The 12,886-nt window shown below is 37.7% G+C and overlaps 1 pseudogene; it reads right to left on the bottom strand.

The window, feature by feature from the left end:
• Positions 1 to 880: 880 nt before the first annotated feature.
• Positions 881 to 11,567, bottom strand: LOC122738577 (annotated as a pseudogene).
• Positions 11,568 to 12,886: the final 1,319 nt, after the last annotated feature.

Here is a 12,886-nt window from a genome sequence, read left to right as displayed (position 1 = left end):
CCCTATTGCAGCTTGATATCCTACCTTCCTTTCACAGGTGTTCTTGTTGTAGTTACTTGATTTTGCATGTCTTTTTAAAGATTGTGCTGATAGAAGGGGGTAAAATTTAAAATTAAATGACTACTTTTGTGACATTAACTTCCTGTTTCCATAAAAGAGAAAGACTTGAAGTATTTTTTTTAATATACTTTATGTATATTATAAAGGATTTATCAGTTTGAGTGCTAGTTTTTTGTTTTTTTGTTTTTTGTAAAACTCTCCTCCCCTCCCTACAAGTACTGTCATCAATCTCAAAAACCGCAGGGAGACTGTGAAGTCTTCATTCACATCTATTGGGGGCAGGGAGGGAATTTAGGGGGCCACTCATTATGGCTGACAATTAAAAAAAAGGAACAAGAAATAAGGTGGAAGATACAAAACGGTTTGTTTTCTTTTGTTTTGTTTTTAAAGATTACATAATTTACACATAAAGCAGTACTGTGTACTTCCCCCTCCTCTCACTCTGGATATTTAAGTACGTCCTTTGCTCTAATTTGAACAGGACCCCCTTCATAGAGGCAAGTAACTCACTAACATGTAATAATTATTTGGAATGACTATTTAAAAAAACCAAAACAAATGTATAATCAGAGTCCTGAAGACCCACTGTAGGACTTTGGGGATATTTGCCTCCACCATCATCACCTGCTTGTCACCTTCACCATTCTAGTTTTAAAATCCAGAGTCAAGCGCCAAAAATAAATAAATAAATAAATAAAGCCATGCCAATCTCATCTCTCTTTTTTTTTTTTCCCGGGCAATTAACATGTCACACCCTTTGACAAAAAAACAAAACAAAACAAAACAAAAAAACGTAACAACAACAACAAAAACAGTCCATTTAGAAGCATTTTCGGTATACAATGGAAGGTCCATATTCATCATACTCCTGCTTACTGATCCACATCTGATAGCAAGTGGAAAGTGACACCAGGATGGAGCCTCCAATGCAGACAGAGTATTTGCACTCAGGTGGGGCAATGATCTTAATTTTCATTGTCCTGGGGGCTAGGGCTGTAATCTCCTTCTGCATCCTGTCAGCAATGCTTGGGTACATGGTGGTACCACCAGACAATACAGTATTGGCATAGAGATCCTAATGGATGTCAACATCACACTTCATGATTGAGTTGAAGGTAGTTTCGTGGATTCCACAGGATTCCATACCTAAGAAAAATGGTTGGAAGAGAGCTTCTGGGCATCAGAACCTCTCACTTCCAATGGTGATAACCTGACCATCAGGGAACTCATAGCTCTTTTCCAGAGAAGAGCTAAAAGCAGCAATGGCCATCTCCTGCTCGAAGTCTAGGGTGATGTAGCACAGCTTCTCCTTGCTGTCACCCACGATTTCCCTCTCAGCTGTGGTAGTGAAACTGTATCCTCTCTCGGTCAGGATCTTCATGAGGTAGTCCATCAGAACACAGTCAGCCAGATCCAGACAGAGTATGGCATGTGGAAGGGCATAACCTTCATAGATGGGCACAGTGTGGGTCACACCATTACGGGAGTCCCATCACAATACCAGTGTATTCCAGGTGGAAGAACTCACAGCTGAGTGCTAGTTTTTTGAAAATTTTATTATTTTCAATCTTGACTTTATTTAGAGATCTATTATCCTTTTTCTGTGCTATCCCACATAGGATTTTATTAGTAGAAAAAGCAGTGCATTAGAGTCTGAAGACAAATATTCAAATCCTGACTTTACCCCACTCATTAGGAATACAACTTAGAACCTAGCTTCAGTTTCCTCATTTGTAAAATGGGAATCATGACTAATTGCACTGTGTACTTCACAGGGTGCATATAAAAAAAATTTAAAAAGAAACAAAAATACCACTATGCAAAGAGAGAGTTCTCTTTATTTTTTGTATAAAATGAAATGGCTTGTCTTGAGAGGTGGTTGGGTGTCCCCTCAGCAATCTTCAAGCAGAAGCTAGATGACCACTTGTCAGCTGTGTCACCATGAGAATCTCTTTGAAAAATGATATGTACTAGATAGCCATTGAAACCCATTCTAATTGTCCAATTCTGATATTTTATTATCCAAATTGTTTTCTTCTTTGCAATTCCTTTATTTGAACAGCCTGAGTATTTTGCCATTTTTTTTTTTTTGGCTGGGCAATGAGGGTTAAGTGACTTGCCCAGGGTCACACAGCTAGTAAGTGTCAAGTGTCTAAGGTCATATTTGAACTCAGTTCTTCCTGAATTTAGAGCCAGTGCTTTATCTACTGGGCCACCCAGCTGCCCCATTGCCATTTCTTTTGAACACTTTTGTTCAATAAAATCATGGATACTTAGAATTCAAATTGAACTTGGGAAACCACAAATTGTCTGTTTTCTTGTCTTAGAACATTAAAACTAACTCTTAGAGACCTTGTAACTTCTAAATAAAGCAAGCTTTTCTCAATTTTCAACTTTCTTGATACCTCTGATAATTTGGTCAGGGTTGATCACCCCTTCTTTACGGACATGTCCTTGGCTTCTCTGACACTGCTTTCTCTTGGTTCTTCAATGTGTCTCACTATTCTTTCGCAGTCTACTTTGCTGGTTCATACTTCTCTCCTCTTCCCCACTAAATAAGGGCAATCTCCCAGTACTCTGCCCTGAGTCTTCTTTTCCTCTTCTCTATCCCCTCTCAATAATCTCATCAGTTCCAGTTGGTTCAATTATCTCTCTGCAGGTGACTCCCGATATACATACATATCTATTCTTCAACTCTTCTTGAACCCAAATTCAGCATCACTACCTTGCTGAACATCTCTACCAGGATTCCCAGTGTGTATTTCAAACTCCACATATTCAAAATGGGACTCATTTTATAGCTAAAAAAGAAAAAGAAAAAAAAAACATTCCTTCATCAAATTGCCTCATTTTTGTTGATGGTTTGACTCTCCTTCTTAGTGTACAGATTTGTAATCTTAAGAATTGTTTCTTTCCTCTCCCTCCTTCTACTACATAATCAATCAATAAATCTTGTTGATCCTAGCTCCATAATATTTTTCTCAGCCATCCCCTTCCCTTCACTAACATTGCCTTTTTCCTGTGTCAGGCATTTAGCATCTCTATCCTGAACTAAAGAAACAAGCTCATAAAAGGTTTATCTATATCCAATCTCTTTCCTTTCCAATCTATCCTCTATACAGCCATTGAATTAATATATCTAAACCAGAAATCTAATCATGTATCTCTCTACTTAAAAATCTTCACTATCTCCATATTGCTTTTATAATGATTTATATAAAACTCCCAGCCTGCTTTTTAAAACTCCTCACAATCTGGCTCCCATCTAACTTTACTATATTTTTTCATATTAATTCTCTTCATGCATTCTATCCCAGCCAAATTATATCAAAAGACAAACAACATTATATTTCCTGCTTTTTTGCCTTTTGGACAAGTGGTAATTTAGGTTTAAGATGGAGTACTTTCCTCATCTCTACTTTGTATAATCCCTATCTTATTTCAAAGCACATTTTATGTGCCACCATGAAGACTTTCATTATCTTCCAATTATTAAAAGTGTTGCCCTTTTGAAATGACTTAGCATATACCTTGCATTTAGTGACTTGGTTACATGTTATACCCCTCAAAAGAATGTAATCTACTTAAGGGCATGAACTGTTTCATTTTTGTATTTTTATCCCAAATATCTAGTTCAGTACCTTGTGCAAAGGGAGCTTTTGGATCTTTCTAGTCTCATTCTACATTTTCCCCTTCACACTCAGTTAAACTGGTTTAGGTATTATTCCTTGTCAACCATATTTGTTCTCTAATTCTGTGCCTTTGCTTAGGATGTCACCTGAGCTTGGAATGTACTCTTCCTTTTATCTCTGTCTCTTGTGGAATTCAGATCATTGATTAATATTAATTGAGAAGAGTTTTAGTAATTGTTTTAACCAATTTCTAGGACTTAGATGTGGATTTATTTTCTATAGTCCTTAGTGGAAAAGTTTATAAGAGACTATGCACACAACTGAGACTGGCCCTGTCTCTTGAAAGAGATAAAGAAGATTAATGGAGGATTATTCATCCTGGTCAGGAAATGTGTTTGTTTGTTTTCCCCCCCTAGCATTGGATCTCTCAGGTAAAGGGAGGGGAGGTTTCTGGTTGGAGACCTTCCAGAGGGTGTTGAATTCTATATTTTCCTTGTTACTATGGATTTCAGAGACCACGCCTTTTGCAAGTCAGTGTTATTATGGACCAATCACAGTCTGAGTTTAGTTGGCACTAGTGGACCTTAATTATAACCTTATGTAACCAAACTGTATAAAAGGCTGTTCTGATTTTAAGGTGTGTTTTTCTGTCACTGAGGGCCCACTGACCTGTATAAATGATAACTGCTAGCTTTACTAATAAATAGATTGTACTTGGACATTTGTGCCTCAGTTTCTTTTCATCACAAACTTATTGTGACACTCAGATTTCCTAGCTTCCTTCAAGCTCATCTAAAGTTTCCTTCTCCACAAAACTCTGCCATTTACTAGCTGAGTCCCAGTTTTCCCATATGTCAAAATGGTACTCATACATTGCTGGGCTACCTATGTCATTAGGTTACGGGGAAGAAAGTTATTTGTAAAATACTATATAAATGTGAGCCCTTAGATTATTAACCTTGCTAAGGTAGAGCTTGTTCGATTTGCATCTTTCGTAATTTATACTATAACAAGAGATCACAGCAATATTATCACTTTAGTGGGGGCACTAGAGCTTCTGTCTTTAATGGATTAATGAGAATAATAAAATCATGGAAGGTTAAAGCTAGAAATTCCCATACAGATAATTTAGTCTCACACCCCCTAATTTTATAGAGAGGACCCTGGAGAGTTCAAGGAATGGGGAAAATAAAACTTTATTATGGTAGGGAAAGAGATGTACATTTCTGGGTTATAAAGTAAGAGTGAATTGTGGACAAATGCCATGGTTCTGGAGGGATGTCATGAAGACCATCTGAATAAGTCATGAATGTTATTTCTGCTAATATCTGCTCAGGGCAAAGAGAGGAGGCAAGAATTAAAAGTTGCTGCTATCCTGTGATGTAAATATCACTTGTGATTATAGATTTAGCAATGAAAATTAACTTAGTCCTGTAAAAAGAGAACTAGTGGAATGCACCAACAGCTTCCACAGAGTGGGGAAAAGGAATAATGAACTAGAGACCTAAGGTGAAACAACTGGGGCTTTTTCCCAGGGTACCAAATTTAGAAATTACTATAAACTATAATCCCAGTTCCCAAGCCTATTCCACCTATTCCTCTCCCGTTCCTCTTCAGAAATGGAAAAGAAACCTTGCTATGTCCCAGAATACACTTTTTATCCAAGGAAACAAAACACTAATTGAGATTCCATTTGCCAAATTCCTGCCTTACCACTCTTCTCCCCATGCAAAAAATCCTGATTACATCTCTGGGATCAATTGTCTATTTCTTCATCTCCCATGCTGCCTTTGAACATGAAAGACTTATTTCTTCTAAATTTCCCTAGAACTAGGAAAAATACCTATTGCTCTTATCTTGACTCATAACAAGATTAAGTTATATGTTAATGATTCTGATAAAACTAAGGTTTATAAGTTTATTATATATTAATATAGTTCTTTAAGGCTTATGGTTTCCTCATAACAACTTATGCATATAAGCTAAATATATATATATATATATATATATATATATATATATATATATTAAACAGTTAAAGGGACTAATGAACAGAAAAGTAAAGTGACTTCCCAAAGTCAAAGATTTCTCAGAGTAGGGTCAGTACTTAAACTCAGGTCCTCCAACTCCAAGACCAGTGCTTTTTCCACCTAATTACATTAAGAGCACAAGGGGATCTCCACTCTTCACTCTTCTCTACTCCTACCCCTCCCATGACTGGTGAACATGGAGTAGAGTGTGATTATGCTAAGCATCAGCCTCAATGAGCACATCTTCTTAAGCATCCTGCCTGCCAGTGGGAGAAAGAAGATCCTTCAGGTGGACTGGAACCCTTCTTATGGAATATATCCATAACCCCACTGAAAAAGTTGAACAGATGGTTTAATAGTCCAGGATCATTACTTGGGAATAGAGAAGAAACTGGAACGTAGAAATGAATTCCAAAATTCCTGCTGGTTAATGGGCAGTTGGTCAAGATGCTGCTGTACATTGAAGTCATCTTCTATCTGGACTTCAAAGTCACTAACGCAGGTTTTTTCTACAAAGAAAGAAAACTCACAAGATCCCTTCCACTGAGACAGAAACCCACACTTCCAGCTGATAGCAGGTGCCAAATATTCCTTGCTGTCAACTTCAATGAAAAAGACTCAAGAACATTTGATTTTATTGATCCTAGAATGTGTTCTGTGGGTTGAAGTTTGATTTGGGCCAAGATGTCACAGATTTCACCAGTCATGTCTTTGCCCTTTGCAGTCTCTATCAGCTGAAGGCTTAAACTCTTTACAGAATTTTGAGCCAAGTATGAATAAAGTACTTACTGGGTCTAAGGCTTTAGAAAGCTGTCCCAAGGATTTGCAAGTCTAAGGGTTTTTTATGGAAGAAATTAACTTATCAAGGTTGCATAATAAAGGCAGGAATGGGGAAACAAAAAGGCAGAGCCAAGTAAGGACCTGGCCAGAATTACTTAGCATTTTGTTTTTGCTCCTAAATTTCATTCATGTGATAATCAGGGAGTATCTTGGGAGCTAAGGAAGTCTTGACCCCTAAACACTCAGATCTTAAGAGGTTTTGGCTGGGCTGAATCTCCAAGAAGAATTTTTAATATACAGACTCACAATCAGAGATTTAACTAGAGCTAAATGAATTTTCTCACCTTAAAGCAAATAGTTGTCTGGAAACAAGGATCTTGAATCAGTAGAAGAACAAGATTAATAAAAGAATAGACTAAATTTTAGCCAGAGGGTTTCTTGTAGCATTTGTTGCCATGCTTCTCTTTTTGTGGTAACTCATAGTACTGAGTTAAGCTAAGTTTAAAAAACAACTACTACCTTGTTACCTGGTCTTGCCAGGTACTGGTACCCCAATAATAGCAGAGATTCAAGGAGGTTAAATAGCTAATATCTAGCAGATGTCTGTAGAGAACAGTTGACAGCCATGACACCAATGGAAATAACCAGCAGAGATAACACCAAGTCATACTAAACTGAGATGAAATAAATGCACAGAAATCCCATTTTGTCCACTAGAAAGTGAAAATGCAATGCCCATCTCACTGCCCAGCAGAGAACAACTTATTCATACCACAAGAGGACACAAATAACTGCAAAATACATACACTCTGGCCACACATTTTCCCATGCTGGTAGTATCCATATGTATGCTGTGATCACCCGGTTCTTAGTGTATGACCCTTCATTTATATCCCTTGGCTACATGTACATGTGTACCCTCCATGTGTATTTCTCTGCATGTGGATCCTCTCCCTCTGGTAGTATGGCAATCCATAGAAGTATGTGCCCCGTGTGTGCATGGAGGGGTCTTTGCTTGTCATTTTATTTACTGAGCTGGAAATATCTCTTCCTTTGACCTAATTGTTCATATTTGCTGCTAAAATAAACATTGCAAAGGGAACTTGGTGAGATAGGCTTTTGGATGAGTACTGACCCAAGTAGTACCTCAAACCTAAGGGAGAGTTCTGAGAGCCTGGACATAAGGGAGGCCCAGGAGCTACAGCAGTAACATGCTAATATCCAATTAAGAGAAATTTGAATTTCAGCTAATAAAGGGCAAACCCCTTCAAACAGATAAGGAAACAAATATACTGTGAGTTGGAGGTGATACCAAAGTCTCCTTCAATACTTCAATGATCTGTGATTTCAAAGATCTAAAAGTTCTTTGGGACTTAACTGACAATTGAATGAATTGGTGTGGCGGAAGAAATACCACTACCACAATAACAAGACCTCAGGTGATGAGCCTCTTCACACTTAGCTAGGCTGGTTCTTGAAAGACAGACTCATATTCTATCTGTGTACCTGCAAAGTAGGGCCCACACTCAAATACTTTACAGCTTGGTCAGATTTGACACAAATTTACTCTCCACTGAAGACTTTTTTAACCCATGGTCACCTACGATGAGGCTTTGATAGAAATGCTGAGAGGATATATGGCAAATATCCTTGTACTAATATAAATTTCTCTTCCAAACACAACATTGGTTCTGGAGTCAGGAGGAACTGGATTCAAATCTCACCTCTGACTCCTATTCCTTCCTGTGATCTTGTGAAAGTCACTTAATATCTCTGGGCCTCAGCTTTTATTCCTTTGTAAAATGACTGAGTTGGGCTAAGATGACTTTTGAGGTTTCTTCTCCTTCTAGAATTCTGAGTCACTGACAACAGTTCTTCTGTACCCAATATCAAAAACACTGCTATTACTTCCTGGCAAAATCTACTTTGATGAGAGAATGCCATTATTTTGCATATAGTTAGAAGCGTCAGTATGATGTGTGTTTATTTTTCTTCCTTTGTCTATAGCCCCCTCTGTTTATTCACAAGGCATTTTGTTTAATTTTTCATAGCTGTTTTGTGGAAGTGCCTTAATTTGATTGTTTCCCTTCATGTTTGTCTACACCAGGTGTTACTTGACTGTGGCACATTTCCCACATGATAAAATTAAGGGTCTAATTAATGCCTTTAAGGACATTGGTGTACAATTCAGCACCTAATTTTCTGCAGGGTGCATATTTAGGTGCTTAACTAGGTGGAACCTGGTGCCAAAGATTTCATTTGCACACAAAGCCCTTCCATTTCTTTTTCAAAACTTCTCAATGCAGAAACAAAGAAATCCCATACAGCGTTTTTTTTTTTTTTTTTAGCAAGCAGAGTAGCACAGAAAATAAATATATCTAAGCCACATTTCATCAGAGCAGAAACAAAAATCCTATTAGATGAGGTGTTGAAATATGAGGTCCATTTCTTTTGCGCAGTGAGGATAATACCCAGCATTTGAAAAAGGAGAAGTGGAGAAAAAAAAAACCTGCAAAAGCATCCCATAGAAAATGAATGCTTTGAGGAATCACATCTGAGATGTAGAAGATGTTAAGCAAAATATGGCATCACATCAAGCCCAAAACAGAAAGCTAAATCACGAACAGGCAATGTTAGGCAGAAGCCAACTAGGAAGCAAAACCCATTGATCTGTCTGGAGGCAAGCAATATTGGGAAAGGGACCATCTGTGCAGAGGTAGTGGAGGTGCCCCATCTCATTTAATTTAAAAACTACTTTGGGATGTAAATGGTACAGAATTATTGGTTATATTACTAGGAGATACATTTTCTATTTTTGCAGGACATCAAATGTAGTATAAAACTGTACTTTACCCTCATTATTGTAAAATCTCCCCTGGGATTTTTAGCATGTTATTGGGACACCTCACACCATTTCATGTTAGGATGGAGAACTGGAGGGTGGGGGAGAATATTATGGTATTTCAGACTGAGTATTTTTCTTTTTATCATCTATAGATGATACTTATGAAGGGTGATGGTGAAGGATGGTTTGAAAGACTGAATTACAGCATGCCTTTAACCTGAGGTGGGAGATAATACTGCAATTAAATTCAAAAAGCATGCATCCAACTCTCATGACATGCCTACTCTAAAACCATAGCAGATGACAATACCTACTGTCCCTTTCATCTTCTTGACTTGAGAGCAATTTTGCTTCTCAAAGCAATAAAGACAGCTAAGAGAAGGAGTGCAGGTTGTGAATAAGAACTAACCTCAGAGTCAGTAAAACAAAAATTCAAGGCCATCTGCTGACACATAACAGCTATGTGACCCTGGATAAGTCATATCTTCTCAGCCAAGTGCCCCAAGAAATTCTTGCAGACTAAAAATTGCAAAATAATTGGTGATCTGCATTGCTAGAGACATCTTCCTATAATGATAAAATCATAGATCTATATAATCAAAACAAATGTTTTTAAATCTCATTAACAGTGTGAGAATCAGAGCACTACCACCCTGCTGAGAAAGACATTGTGAGAACCAGGACATCTCTGCCCTAAGCAGAAAAGCATGAGATTTCTGAGATTTCTGAGATTTCAAAGGTCAGTTTGACATCCGGAAGTTATGTGTACTGCCTGTAAATCATGTCAATCAATGGACTAGCCAATTAGCTTGGAGCTGTGTGTGGGGACCACCCCTCTTCTGGACCACAGAGGGCTTCTGGTCAAGGAGACTGAGACTTGGCCTTTTGGTTCCAGAACCTGCTGTTGGTGGCAGGCACATCCTCTCTCTTAGATAGCTAGGTGAAGGTGGCTTTTCCTCTCTCTCTCTTTGCTAACGCCTAATATACTTTAATAAATGCTTAACGCCTAAAGCTTCTAATTTAAGGCAACCACACATTAGATTTTTAGACATCACAGATTTTTAAGCTTCACAACAGAACCAGTATATGAGTGTTTGGGAATTAAACTCAACCCTGAACATTAGTTGGGGTCCCAGGCTAATGTTTGCCATTAATTCATAGTTGGACAATAAGAACTATAACATCAGCTACATGGAGTCAATTCTAAATTGCCTACACAAATTGGGGCAGCAAGGACCTCAATAAGCAAAGGCAATTCAATATTTCAAAAGTTCGATGACTTTTTTGCTGTGGTTGAGATCAAAACTCATCCACGCTTTCTCATCATGTTTGACTCTGGTCCATGTCTTTTCATAAATTCTCCATGGAAGAGTTGTTAAAAATGTATCAGGAGATTTTCCATAGAGTTTTTTAAGTATTTTATGGACACCAGTGCTTAATTCAGCCTGTCCTTTTATTATCCTTCACTCACTAACTAGTCCATGTTTATTTTTTTTCCTGATCATACATTTTTTTAGGTGATATAGTTTATGCCACAACATGTATGAATGAAACTTACTCTAGAAATGTTTAACAGGCAATTTGCACCCACCATGTTTTTATCCATTCTCCTTTAGGTCACCCAAAATTCTATTCTTTGCAACTACATTACATAATTCAAGATACAGCATTGCCAAAAGAATATTGGTATTTAAAGGGCAGATTTTTGTTTCTAGAATCAGCTGAAGGCATTGAAAGTTATTCCTCAATTTTCCAAATGAAATGTAGGCCAATTCAATTCAGCTCAACAGTAATTAAGCATTTATTAAGCAACTACTCTGTGCAAAACACTGTGCTGGGTGCTTTGGCTACAAGGCTCAAGCTAAAAGAAACTCATCTTTAAGGAGCATTTACTCTTCTGTGGGATAAAATCATAGCAATCAGAGAAAAAAAAATCACTGAAAAGTTTAGGGAATCTTCCCATTGGAGGTGGCTTCTGAGCTGAGCCTTGAAAAAACTGCAGATTCTAAGAGGTGGGGGACAATCTGAGGCTCTCAAAACAGCTTGATATGGAAACTGAAAACTCAAGAGGTTATGTGACTTGGCTAGGGTGATAAGTAGTAGAGCTGAGATGAGAACTCAGATTCTCATACCAAACCTAGTTATTCAACAGGCCTTTCTATTCAATTCTGGGCCCAGCTTACCATTCATCTGTAAGATTTCTTTAAGACAAATGTCCATATAGTTATAAATGAGTTTGCACAATAGTCTGGAATAGACTTGTGATTTGTCATTACTTTCCTGTACTGATCAAATCTAATCTCATGTTATGTTATTTTCTTGTTTATGTCTCTCTATATCACCCCCACCCATATAGAGTATCTGCCCAGTGGATTAGAGACCTCTCCAGTTCCTTTATTTGGAGAATACCAGCAATAGGGCTATCTATTGTTCATGCCTCACTCTTGCTACATAACTGGTCTACCTTTTCTTTCATTGTTATGCATGACACTTCCCACACACCTGTCATCATTAGTAATGTGTTAGATCCTATGCTCCCTCACTACAAAGATTTCCATTGAACTTTGGGTCACCTCAAATTTTGATTTTTCTGATTGTAGTGTTTTGGGATTTACAATCTCATAGCATTACTTGGAGAACATTTGTGCTCAAAGAGAAAAAAATGGACTTCTGAAGCCTCAAGGAACTTGAGATACTGAAAGTGCTACATGGTAACCTAATTGCAATCCTATCTGATTTGCTTTCCAATTCTGGATCCAGTTATTTATTCATTATGGTTGTTTGCCCAAGAGATTTCTGTCCTGATTGACTAGCTCAATAGGTCTCCTATCCAGATGCATGTCATTGTAGATAGAGTTGTGGGAGAGTGAACACGGTATGATGCTAAGGGATGTAGGATAAAAAGTCAAAGAGCGGGATCAACAGTTGTTATTTTGCATAAAGCAGAAGTACTACTGTGGTAAGGTTAAAACAATTTCCTTTCCCCAGTTTATCTTAATCTTGTTTTCCTTGTGAAGAAATAAAGCCCTGGAAGATTCATCTTAACCAGTTGATAAGTGCTAAGAGGCTAAAAGATTGGGTAGTGGACTGTACATCAGATGACAGTTGAAATGAGAGGAGAAGGGGACACTGTATATGATAATTCAGTTCAGAAGTCAGTTAAAAAGAATTTTAATTCAAGAGTTCTGAAAGAGAGAAGCAGTTAACAGAAGAGTTCTAAGAAATATTCAAACAGCAGACCTGATATCATTGTAGGCCTCTGTATCTTTTGGTATGGCCTGGATGAGGTGAAGAGCTGCTTCTCCTTTGGCTGAAAGATAAGAGCTTGGTCTAAGAAAGCTACAGGGAGCTTCAAAAGTCAATGTAGCTAGGCACTTACAAAAATTTTTTGCCATGTAAATGGTAAGAATTATCTCTTCTGAGCTACAATGGAGTTCACTGAAGAGTTTTATAGTGTTTGGGGGTCTGTGGCAATCAACCTAATGTTTTCTGCCAATAAGAGTATGTCTCTTTTAAATTAACTTTTCTTCTTTTTTTTT

This window comes from Dromiciops gliroides, chromosome 2 (genome assembly GCF_019393635.1).
Source record: "Dromiciops gliroides isolate mDroGli1 chromosome 2, mDroGli1.pri, whole genome shotgun sequence".
Taxonomy (NCBI): domain Eukaryota; kingdom Metazoa; phylum Chordata; class Mammalia; order Microbiotheria; family Microbiotheriidae; genus Dromiciops; species Dromiciops gliroides.
The sequence above is the reverse complement of the archived record's forward strand: the minus strand, read 5'-3'. Positions and strand labels throughout refer to the sequence as shown.